Consider the following 11,383-nt stretch of genomic DNA (forward strand, 5'->3'; position numbering starts at 1 on the left):
AACCAGTATGTAGTGACCTTCTTTATCCCTTCTGATCATTATTGGCTTGAAGTTCACTTGTCTGCAAGCAGAATAGCCACCCCCGCTTTTTTTTTGGGGGGGGAGGGGTTCCTGTTGCATGAAGTATTGTTTTCCATCCTTTGACTTGTAGTCTGTGGGTATCCTTTTGGGTTAGATGGGTTTCTTGTAGACAACATATGGTTGGATTTTGTTTCTTTTTTTTTTTTTTTTTATTTAAGAGGAAAAAGAGAAAAACACAAAACAAACCAAAGTGGCGTAAGGGTACACGCAATACAGAACTACAAAACAAAACAAAACAAAACAAAACAAAACAAAACAAAAAAACATAACAGTAAGAAATTACCTGATAGTAGATTACACACTATCTTCTTGAAAATAGTTCCTCAAATCACAGTATCAAAGAACACAAGGTGGACATTCAAACAGGGAGACTGCAAACAGCTGTGTTCAATGTTCCAAAAACATTGATAAAGTCAGCTATTTAACACCCCCAAACACACTTGCTGTTATATCCGTTAGAGCTCTTTTTCTTTTTTTTTTCCCTCTCTTTTTTACAACAAAATTTACACATCTTGGATTTTATTACTCCTTAGTGCTTATTACTTTCTTGGGGGGGGGGGAAGAATACAGTCAAATATGGCAAAACAAAGCTGTCAGTCAATACCAAGGATAGACATAGCACATGGTGTAGAACAGAGTACAAGTTTATCAACAATGGTTATCAACGTTGTCCCTTGTTTCCTTAAAAAAAATTGTCTATCTTATTAGATATTATAAAGTTGGACAAAACAGTAGAGAACAAGACCAATAAAACTTAGGCATTGTAAACATTACAGGACTTCCAAAGAAGAAAATAGTCAAACCAGAATGGGTATCTTAGTGAATCTTATTGTCTTCAAAGTAGTTGCCTATGTCTTCAAACTTGATACTATCATATAGAATGGAACAGAGTCTAATCAGTCAAAACAAGATCGTGGGAGTACTACAGGACTTCAAAACAAGTTAATAGAATATCGAAAAGAGTTACTATTTATATATCCTAATTTTTTGAATTTTTTCTTTAATTAAGACAAACATAAGAAATGACTAAATAATTTTTTTGAAACAATAAGGGGGAGATTGAGATAAAACAGGACATAACAATATAACAATAGAGGTCACAGCATGACTGTTTCAACAACCTAGTACTTCACCACCTTATAACCTGACTTAATAGTAGTTACCATAGTGTCTTTTTCCTTGAAATATTTGGATAAAACTTCATATACTCTAGCTTCAAATATTTTCATATCAAGAAGCCCAGAATAAAGCCTTTCTAATTAATGAGTGAAAACTTTATAAGGCTTCAAGGCCACCTAATGGGGAATCATGATTACCACATATTTTTATATATTTGAATCGTTATTTACATTAGGGAAACTATTCGGTATTCACACATGCGAGATTGATTTATTTCACTAATGAGTATGGTCTCAAGCTGCGCCCATTTATTGATAAATATCTCAATGTGATCCTTCTTTATAGCTGAATAATACTCCATTGTATAGAAATACCACAACTTTTTTATCCATTCCTCAGTTGATGGGCACTTGGGTTGTTTCCAAGATCTGGCGATTACAAATTGTGCTGCTATAAACATAGGTGCACATATATCACTGTGGTATGATGCTTTCAGTTCTTCTGGGAATATGCCTAGAAGTGGAATAGCTGGAATAAATGGGATTTCCAGTCCCAACTTTTTGAGAAATCTCCAGACAGATCTCCACAAAGGCTGTACCAGTCTACACTCCCACCAGCAGTGCAGGAGAGTTCCTTTTTCCCCACAGCCTCTCCAGCATTTGTTGTCGGTTTTCTTGATCCTGGCCATTCTTTCAGGAGTGAGATGGTATCTCAGTGTGGTTTTAATTTGCATTTCTCTAATGACCAATGATGATGAGCATTTTTTCATGTATTTATTTGCCATTTGCATTTCTTCATCTGAGAATTGCATATTCATCTCAGATGCCCATTTTTGGATTGGATCTTTGAATTTCGGAGGTCTGAGTTTCTTTAATTCTTTATATGTTTTAGACAAGAGTCCCTTGTCTGAGAGAGAGTTCACTAAAATCTTTTCCCAGTTTGAGGGTTTTCTTTTCACTATGCTGGAGATTTCTTTTGACATGCAGAAACTTTTTAATAAGAAGTGGTCCCAGTTATTGATTCTGGGAAGTATTTCCCGTGCGGTTTGAGTCCTGTTCATGAATTCTTTACCTACTCCTATGTCTCCAAGGTTTCTACCTATTTTGTCTTCCAATAGATTTAGTGTTTCTGTTTTAATATTCAGATCTTTGACCCATTTAGATTTTAATTTAGTACATGGTGATAGACATGGGTCTAGCTTTAGTTTTCGGCAAATGGAGAGCCAGTTTTTCCAGCACCATTTATTAAAGAGACTGTCGTTCTTCCAGTGAACCTGCTTGGCTCCTTTATCAAAAATAAGGTGGTTGAGTGTGTTTGTAGTTGTGGTTGTATCTTCTAATCTATTCCACTAATCTTCAGCTCTGTTTTGATTCCAATACCATGTTGATTTTACTACTGTTGCTTTGTAGTATAACTTCAAGTCAGGGATTGTGATGCCTCCTGCTTTGTCTTTGCTGCTTAGAATTGCCTTTGCGATTCTAGGTCTCTTCTGGTTCCAGATGAAATTTAGGAGTGATTTCTCTAGATCTATAAGGTATGTTGATGGTATTTCTATTGGGATTGCATTGAATCTGTATAACAGTTTTGGGAGAATGGCCATTTTCACAATGTTTGTTCTTCCTATCCATGAGCAAGGGATGTCTTTCCATTTTCTGAGATCATCTTCAATTTCCTTTTTCAGTGTATTATAATTTTCACTGTATAAGTCTTTCACTTCTTTCGTAAGAGTAATTCCTAAATATTTCATTTTTTTGCTTGCTAATGTGAATAGTCCAGTTTCTCTTATTTCCTTCTCTGTAATTTTGTTGTTCGTGTATAGGAATGCTATTGATTTCTGAGTATTGATTTTGTATCCAGCCACATTACTGAATTTATTTATTGTATCTAAGAGTGTTTCAATGGAGTTTAGGGGGTCTTCTATGTAGAGTATCATGTCATCTGCAAACAATGATAATTTAACTTCTTCTTTTCCTATCTTTACCCCTTTTATTTCTCTTTCTTGCCTAATTGCTCTGGCTAGCACTTCCAGTACTATATTAAATAGGAGTGGTGATAAAGGACATCCTTGTCTTGTACCCGATTTTAAAGTAAAGGCTTTCAATTTTTGGCCATTTAGTATGATGCTGGCTGTTGGTTTGTCATAAATGACCTTTATTATATTGAGGTAAAGACCATTTATTCCAATTTTCTGTAGAGTTCTTATCATGAATAAGTGTTGGACCTTATCGAAGGCTTTTTCTGCATCTATAGAGATGATCATGTGATTCTTATTTTTGGCTTTATTGATATGGTGGAAAGGATGGAAAACAATTCTTCATGCAGCAGGAATCCAAAAAAAGGCAGGAGTAGCCATTCTGTTTGCAGACAACATGAACGTTAAACCAACAATGACCATAAAGGACAAAGAAGGTCACTACATACTCGTAAGGGGAAAACTCCAAGAGGAAGAGATAACTATCTTAAATATATTCGCACCAAACTCCAGAGCACCCAGTTATATAAAACAATTATTAACAGAAATGAAAGCTCAAATTATCAGTAACACAATTGTAACAGGAGACCTTAATACACCACTGACACCAAGGGACAGATCAACCAGACAGAAAATGAGCAAAGAAATAACAGAACTGAATCACACCTGTGAACAAATGGGTTTGATAGACATATACAGAATGTTCCACCCAACAACATCAGAATACACATTCTTCTCAGCAGTACATGGATCATTTTCTAAAATAGACCATATATTAGCTCACAGAACATATTTAAGCAAATGCAAAAGAGTTGAAATCATCCCTTGCATATTATCGGATCATAGCACTCTGAAATTAGAAATTAATGACAAAGGATACTGCAAAAATTCCGCAAACACATGGAAACTAAATAACACACTCTTGAGTAATCAGTGGGTCACAGAAGAAATTAAAGAAGAAATTAAACAATACCTAAAAGAAAATGAAAATGCAGATACAACTTACCGGAATCTGTGGGATGCAATGAAAGCCGTTCTGAGAGGAAAATTTATTGCACTGAGTTCCCACATCAGGAAAACAGAACGATTACAAATAAATAACTTGATGCTACACCTCAAACAGCTAGAAAAAGAAGAGCAAGTCAAGCCCAAAGCCAAAAGAAGAGAGGAAATTATAAGAATCAGAGCAGAAATCAATGCAATAGAGACTAAGAAAACAATCCAAAGAATCAACGAATCAAAGAGTTGGTTCTTTGAAAGAATAAATAAAATCGATAAACCCCTAGCCAACCTTATTAAAAAAAGGAAAGAAAAAGCTCAAATTCATGCAATAAGAAATGAAAAAGGAGAAATCACTGCAGACCCAATACAGAGGATCATCAACACCTATTTCGAAAACCTCTACTCTCAAAAGTTTGATAACACAGAAGAAATAGACAGATTCTTAGAAGCATATGAAGTACCAAAGCTAGATCAAGAGGATATAAAACTGTTGAATAACCCAATCTCTGCTAATGAAATTGAGAATGTAATTGGGTCCTTGCCCACCAAGAAGAGCCCAGGCCCAGATGGATTCACTGCAGAATTCTACAAGAAATATAAAGAAGACCTAATGCCGACACTCCTCAAACTATTCAATGAAATTGAAAGGGAAGCAATCCTTCCTAAGTCATTCCTGGAAGCAAATATTACTCTAGTACCAAAACCTGAGAAAGACCCAACTATAAAAGAGAACTATAGACCGATCTCCCTAATGAACACAGATGCAAAAATCCTCAATAAAATATTGGCAAATAGGATCCAGCAAATCATCAAGAAGATTATACACCATGACCAAGTGGGATTCATCCCACGAATGCAAGGATGGTTCAACATACGCAAATCAATAAATGTAATCCACCATATCAATAAAGCCGAAAATAAGGATTTTGTTTCTTGATCCATTCTGCCAATCTGTTTCTTTTAATTGGTGCATTGAGACCATTTACATTAATGGTTATAACTGTTATATGTTGGTTAATTGTTGACATGTTATCTTTCTGCTGTTGCATCTTTATCTTTCTGTTCTGTTTAATTGTCTGCTTTGTTTAGTGGATTTTTTCCTAAATGTGTCTAGGCTGTCTTTCAGTATGGTTTCCAGGGTTGGCTTGGTGATCATGTAGTTTTTCAGCTGTTCTTTGTCATGGAAGTATCTTATTTCTCCATCCATTTTCAAGGACAGTTTTTCAGGATACGTCAGTCTAGGTTGGAAATCATTTTCCTTTAGGATCTGAAATACTTCACTACATGCTCTTATTGAGTTTATTTTTTGTACTGAGAAGTCTGCTGTGATTATCATAGGTTTTCCTTTATAGGTAATCCATCTTTTCTCTCTGACAGCTTTTAATATTCCATTCTTTTGTTTGATTTCTGGGATGGCCATTTATGTGTCTGGGTGTAGTTTTATTTTGATTATGGCTATTTGGAGTTGTATATGCTTCACTGATCTTGATATCTATTTCCAATCTCATGTTTGGGAAATTTTCAGCGATTACTTCTCTAAATATCCTTTTGACATCCTTTATGTTGTCCCCTTCTTTTTCATTTATCCTTACCAACCTTAAGTTGTTCCTCTTTGCGTTCTCTTGCAGGTATTGAATGTTATTTCCTGATTTCTTGTTATTTTTAAAAGATCTTTCCTTTCCTCTTCACTGGCTGCAATCTTGTCTTTGAGGTCTGAAATTCTATCTTCACATTCATTGGTTTTTACACCTTTCAATGGAGTTTTTTGATTTCCTGTATATTTCTTTGCATCTGCTTTATATATTTTGTTTGTTTCTTATAGTGTTCATCCAGGGATTCTATCTTTTTGTTCAGTTCCTCCAATTATTTAACTGTGTCTTCTTTAGGTATGTTCAGCATCTCCTTCATTTCTTTTATCATTTCTTCTTTTACCTGAGAGGTTATTTCTAGTTTGAATTACTTTAAGGCTTCCAAGAGTTGCTTCTTTATTTCAGTTACTATTATTTCTGGTATTTCAGGGATGTGGCATATATTTTCTTCTATGTACATGGCTCCTAGGCTTTCTTGGAATGGGCTGGATGTTTGAGATTGCATTTTGGTCTTTCATTTTGTCATTTTCCTACATTTTTGAGCTTCACGTGTTGTTCCAAGTGAGAGAGAGAGAAGTCAATCAGGCTGGGGCGGGGTTCTGTGCCTCTGCTGGACTTACTTGTTCTGACAGGAAGCTGGGACCTGGCCCCCAGGCAAGGAAGAGAGTTCTGCCAGGCTGGGGAGTGGTTCCCCCACCTCCACTGAACTTACTCATCCCTCTTACTAACTTTTAACAACAGGGCATGGCAAGACTAAAAATCAGGATATTCCTGCAATTCAAATACACTCTTTCCTTCAAATAAAATGTTTCAGTTCATTTTGCAATTGTCTTTCCTTCTCAACAATTATGTTCTACTCTGTTTCATTCTTAAAACTAAAGTTCCATGGAGCCTTCCCTCTGACCAAATGCTTCCAATCACCTTATTGGTCTTTCACTCTTAACTTCAAACATAGATCAGGCCAAAAGCTCTCTAGAGTAACTATACCACCATCCCATGAGTAGACTGCACTGAACTTTCTCTGCCACCCAGGTATTCTCTCCAAGCCCAAGAAAAATGCAGACTAACTTCCTGCCAAAGCATAATGTGCTACCTGCGATCCAGCAACCAATGCAATCCTTCTCAATAGAAGCCTCCTGGGTTTCATCTTAACCAACAGTATTTCTATCAGTGCTCCAGTGTTCCAGGCACCAATCATCATCTCTAATATAGTTTACCATACCTAGGGGCTACCTCTTAGGCCATTTCTCAAAACCTTTCCAAATTAATGCTCAAGGCCTTAAACCATATGGCCAGACACCACAACAGCAATATCCTCATTATCCTGGTACCTGAAGCCAAAAAGAAGGAATGGAAATTTTATTTGGCTCACAGTTGTGGAGGTTTTAGTATATAATCATCTGGCTCTAAGGCAAAGTAGCATGGCACATGGGAACAGTTCAAGGCCTCAGAAGACAGAAAAAGCATCAAAAGCAAAAAAGAAGCTGTGCAAGGGAAGATTCTTTCTGTTTCTTATATTGCCAACAGACTACCCACTCTTTAGTAGGTGTAACACTCACACCCATAATCCCAGAAGTAGAGAACAAATCAATCACAAAGTATAGATTTAGCTACCTCTGAAAAGCACCCCTTCATGAGGGGTTGCATGAGGCTTTTAGTGGACATCCAAACATAAGCTGCAGCAACTGGTAACTTTCTACTCAGGTTGACAAAACAAGCTACAAGAAAACAAATGCATACTTACTAAGAACAAGGATTAAACAGGAAATTCTGAAAGACCACTCATCAGGAAAATATAAATGAAAACTGCGGTAAGATGTTTCACCAAATTAGAATGACTATTATAAAAAATACTGGTGAGGATGTAAAATAAATTCTTTTTTGGTTTCACTCTTCAAAGTAACTACTGAAAGCAAAAAAAAAAAGTTATTTACATATCAAAATAACTAAAGCAAATTCTAACTGATGCACCTGGAAATTTGCACTGTTATTTTGAACAATAGCAGTTTAAGAGCATCAAGATCAAAAAGTTTTACCAACATAATAATTTATTCCCCAAAATGATGATCCATATATTTTTATTCATTATATTCAAAATCTTTTTATTTCTAATGTAAATTAGCAATGGAAAATTTTCTCAAGTATTTATTGGTAATAACTCAGTGAATAAAAAATTGTAATCTGAATTTTTTGCGGTTAAAATCATGTGAAATTTGTATGTTCTTAATATCTGTAGTTGTTTGTCTCCTAGGTTAGATATGCTGCATCAAAATTGTACTGATATACAGAAAAAATTGGTTAGCATGTCATAAATACATTCTTTTACATTTCAATTTATAAACACTATTAGAATATTTCTATAGTGAATTCTATATTACCATAGTGAAAATAGAGATTATGTTTGTTTATATTTTCTCACAATATTTGTAGTCACTACATTTTTTAAAATTTACATCTAAACTGTATGGATTATGATTTCATATAAGTTTTTAGGAGATGGAAAATTTCAGAAAGTGCTTGGTCATTTCTAAAGTGATTTAATAAATAATCAACCATTATTTTATGTCTTTCTCTCATCTTTGAATATGGTTTTAGAATTTGTCATTTAAAAAAGAAAAAAAGGAGCCATGTTCAGTCTTAAAAACCAGAAAGAAGGGTGCCATGTTTTTAAAAACCAGAAAGAGCATAACTTTTCCCTTGTCTCAATTTCATTCCATAATTATATTTTTTTATTTATACCTCTACTACATGAGAAATGAAAAAGTTTCCTACCATTTAAGTTTGGATTACTACCTGTTTCATATCATAATCATTATTAATCAATAGAGAACAGAGCAAAAATGTCTTATGAACAATTGAGCTCAACTGGCTTTTAAAGGAGGAAGATGTGGTCAGGGAAACACAGTATGACAATGAAAGGGAGCTTACATAATGTGATAGGAAAGAGGTTCCTGATCCCCTTGAGTGTACCGAGGAATTGAAAATGAAACAAGAGCTTAACAAACAGAATGATGAAATCATAAAGGGATTTTATTTGGACACATTTGGAATAAACTCAAGAATCATATAGAAAACAGAGCAATGTATTAAAATTCACATATAAATTTTGACATGAACTAAATACACATTTCATTTCAAAAAGTAAAGTGCCTGATGAAAGTAAGAATAAGATGAACTATGAACTATGTATGAGAAATTTAATCTGACAGTATTGTAAAAAGGAAAAAATGAAATGTTAGAAACTGATAAAGTATCTTTGTCTATTATTTTTGATTTGATTCAACAAGACTTCTTTGAAAAACACACAATTCTTTTCATAAGGTCATTGAAACCTTGTTTTGCTTGCTTCTTCTACAATGTGTAAATGAAGGGATTTAACAAGGGTGCAGTAGAAGTCTCAAGAACTGAAACTCATTTATTTATGGCCATCTCTTCCTTCACTGATGGTTTGAAGTAGATGAAGATGCAGCTGCCATAGGCTATAGAAACCCCAATCATGTGGATCAGCAAGTGGAAAAGGCCTTTTTTCTTTTGCTGTGCAGAGGGAAATCTCAGAATGGAGATGTGTATGTAGGACAGAATCACGCAGACTAGGGTCATAAGAATTACAAGTACTGCTCCAAGTACAACCATCTACTCTACTACCCATATTTCTGAGAATGAGATTTTTAGTAAGGGACTTGCATCACAGCTAAAATGATCAATGGCATTGGAATCACAGAATTCAAGCTTGAGGACTAAACTAAAGCATGGGACTGTAATCACCAAGTCACATCCCCAACAAGAGAAGCCTAATAAGGTACACACTCTACTGTTCATGATGGTCATGAAGTGAAGAGGTTTACAGATAGCCACATAATTATCATAAGACATGGCTTCCAGGAGAAAAAAAAAATCTACTGCTCCCAAGAGAATAAAAAAGAACATGTGACACATGCAAGCACTCTACATGAAAGTATTGTCCCTAGTTGATAAACTACATGGGGATCTAGGAATACAGACAGAGGATATCTAAGAAAGAAAAAATTCTCAGGAAAAAGTACATAAGGTTTTAAGATGGAGGTCCACCAGTTTAAGGATAATTATAGTCAGATTCCCAGTTATGCTCAAAAGGTAAGTGAGAAGTAGAAACATTAAAAACTAGAGCTTGTAGTTGTGGGTCATCTGTCAAGCCCAGTAAAATGAAAGTTGTTATTTCTGTGTGATTTCTCATCATTGACTCTTGATATGTAGCTTCATGTAAAAATCAAGATTTTTGGAAATGATGCATATTCAAATTTCATAGCAAAAATATGTGCAAGGAGACTTCATGATAAACAGCTATATTTATTTTTTCCTTTATACCAAAATCATTGTTGGACTACTCCAATTGACTTACTGTATTTCATATGCATAAAGCGGTACAGTATTTCTGAAGACATTATGAGATTTTAAAGGAATTCAAGTTTTTCTTTAATCATTTGTTGTGCCTCAAAATTTACAAATGTGTTTGCTTGTGGTTCATCATATAGATTGAATTTCCAATTGGTTAGATAACTCTGATGTCATTGCATGGGCAATTCAAAGTTCTTTGCCAAATATCAACTCTGTATATAGGATATATGCAGGAATTTAAAATTATAAATTGCCTCCATTACTTGTATCTAGGATTCATCTTGAAGTATGATACATTTGCTGGAAAAGAAACCTAGAGAAATCACAAATATTATGCCCTAAAATGGTATAGTATTGCCTGGAGTGGTTTGATGTACAATTATATTTGTGATAAAATTTATAGCTGAGGATACTGTAGGAACAGTTTCATACAGATTTATTTTATATTCAGTTATTTTATTGGAGCCACTTGAAAGCCCCAGAACCTAATCTGAATTTACAAATACTAAATTATTTTTCCTAAAATTTATTTTTATGAGTTTTTAAAATCAGTGCAGGTTGTGTTGTAGCATTTTGTGCATGTGCTTAACATACTTTGATCATTTTCCCTACTTCATTACACCCTTCTGCTCTCTTTCCCCCTTTCCTTTTTTCAGTTCTTATTATCTGTCTTGTCTGCTTTCATTTCAACTCATATTTTTAAATTTTTTATATTCCACACAAAAGGAAAAGCAATATTTAACTTTCTAAGTCTATTTTTTATTTCACTTGGTATAGTGATCTTTAGTTCCATCTGTTTCCTGCAAAAAACATAGTTTATTCTGTTTGACTGAATAATATTGTGTTGTGTATATGCATTGTAATTTTTAATGTTTTCAGCTGATTCTGGAAATTAATGTCTCTTCAGTTTAATTCCAGCTATTAGTCTTTAACTATCTCTTTGCAGAGTACATTTTCAATTCACTGAAACTTTCCTGAAATCGAACATAATTTCCTTTCTACTAAAGTCAATGAGGCGTTTCAGTTTTACCATACATGGAATGGCCACAGCATTTAGAAAAAGTGAAGTATCTTCTAAATGGATTGTCTTCCATCAGTTCAATTTTCCTCTCTTTTATTTATATGCCTACTTTTCTTGTCTTTGGCTTTAGCAACTTCTGATTATATGTGAAATGTTGATGTTTCTCAAGGTCATAACTTCAGATGCCTTGTTTTCTGTGTTTTATTCTTCCATATTCTCCATGGT

The 11,383-nt window shown here is 34.4% G+C and overlaps 1 pseudogene; it reads right to left on the reverse strand.

Moving 5' to 3' along the window:
* Positions 1-9,114: 9,114 nt before the first annotated feature.
* Positions 9,115-9,636, reverse strand: LOC111758612 (olfactory receptor 6C2-like; annotated as a pseudogene).
* Positions 9,637-11,383: the final 1,747 nt, after the last annotated feature.

The sequence above is a fragment of the Cavia porcellus genome, unplaced genomic scaffold (genome assembly GCF_034190915.1).
Source record: "Cavia porcellus strain 051 isolate PalLab524CR breed Dunkin Hartley unplaced genomic scaffold, mCavPor4.1 scaffold_8, whole genome shotgun sequence".
NCBI classification, from domain to species: domain Eukaryota; kingdom Metazoa; phylum Chordata; class Mammalia; order Rodentia; family Caviidae; genus Cavia; species Cavia porcellus.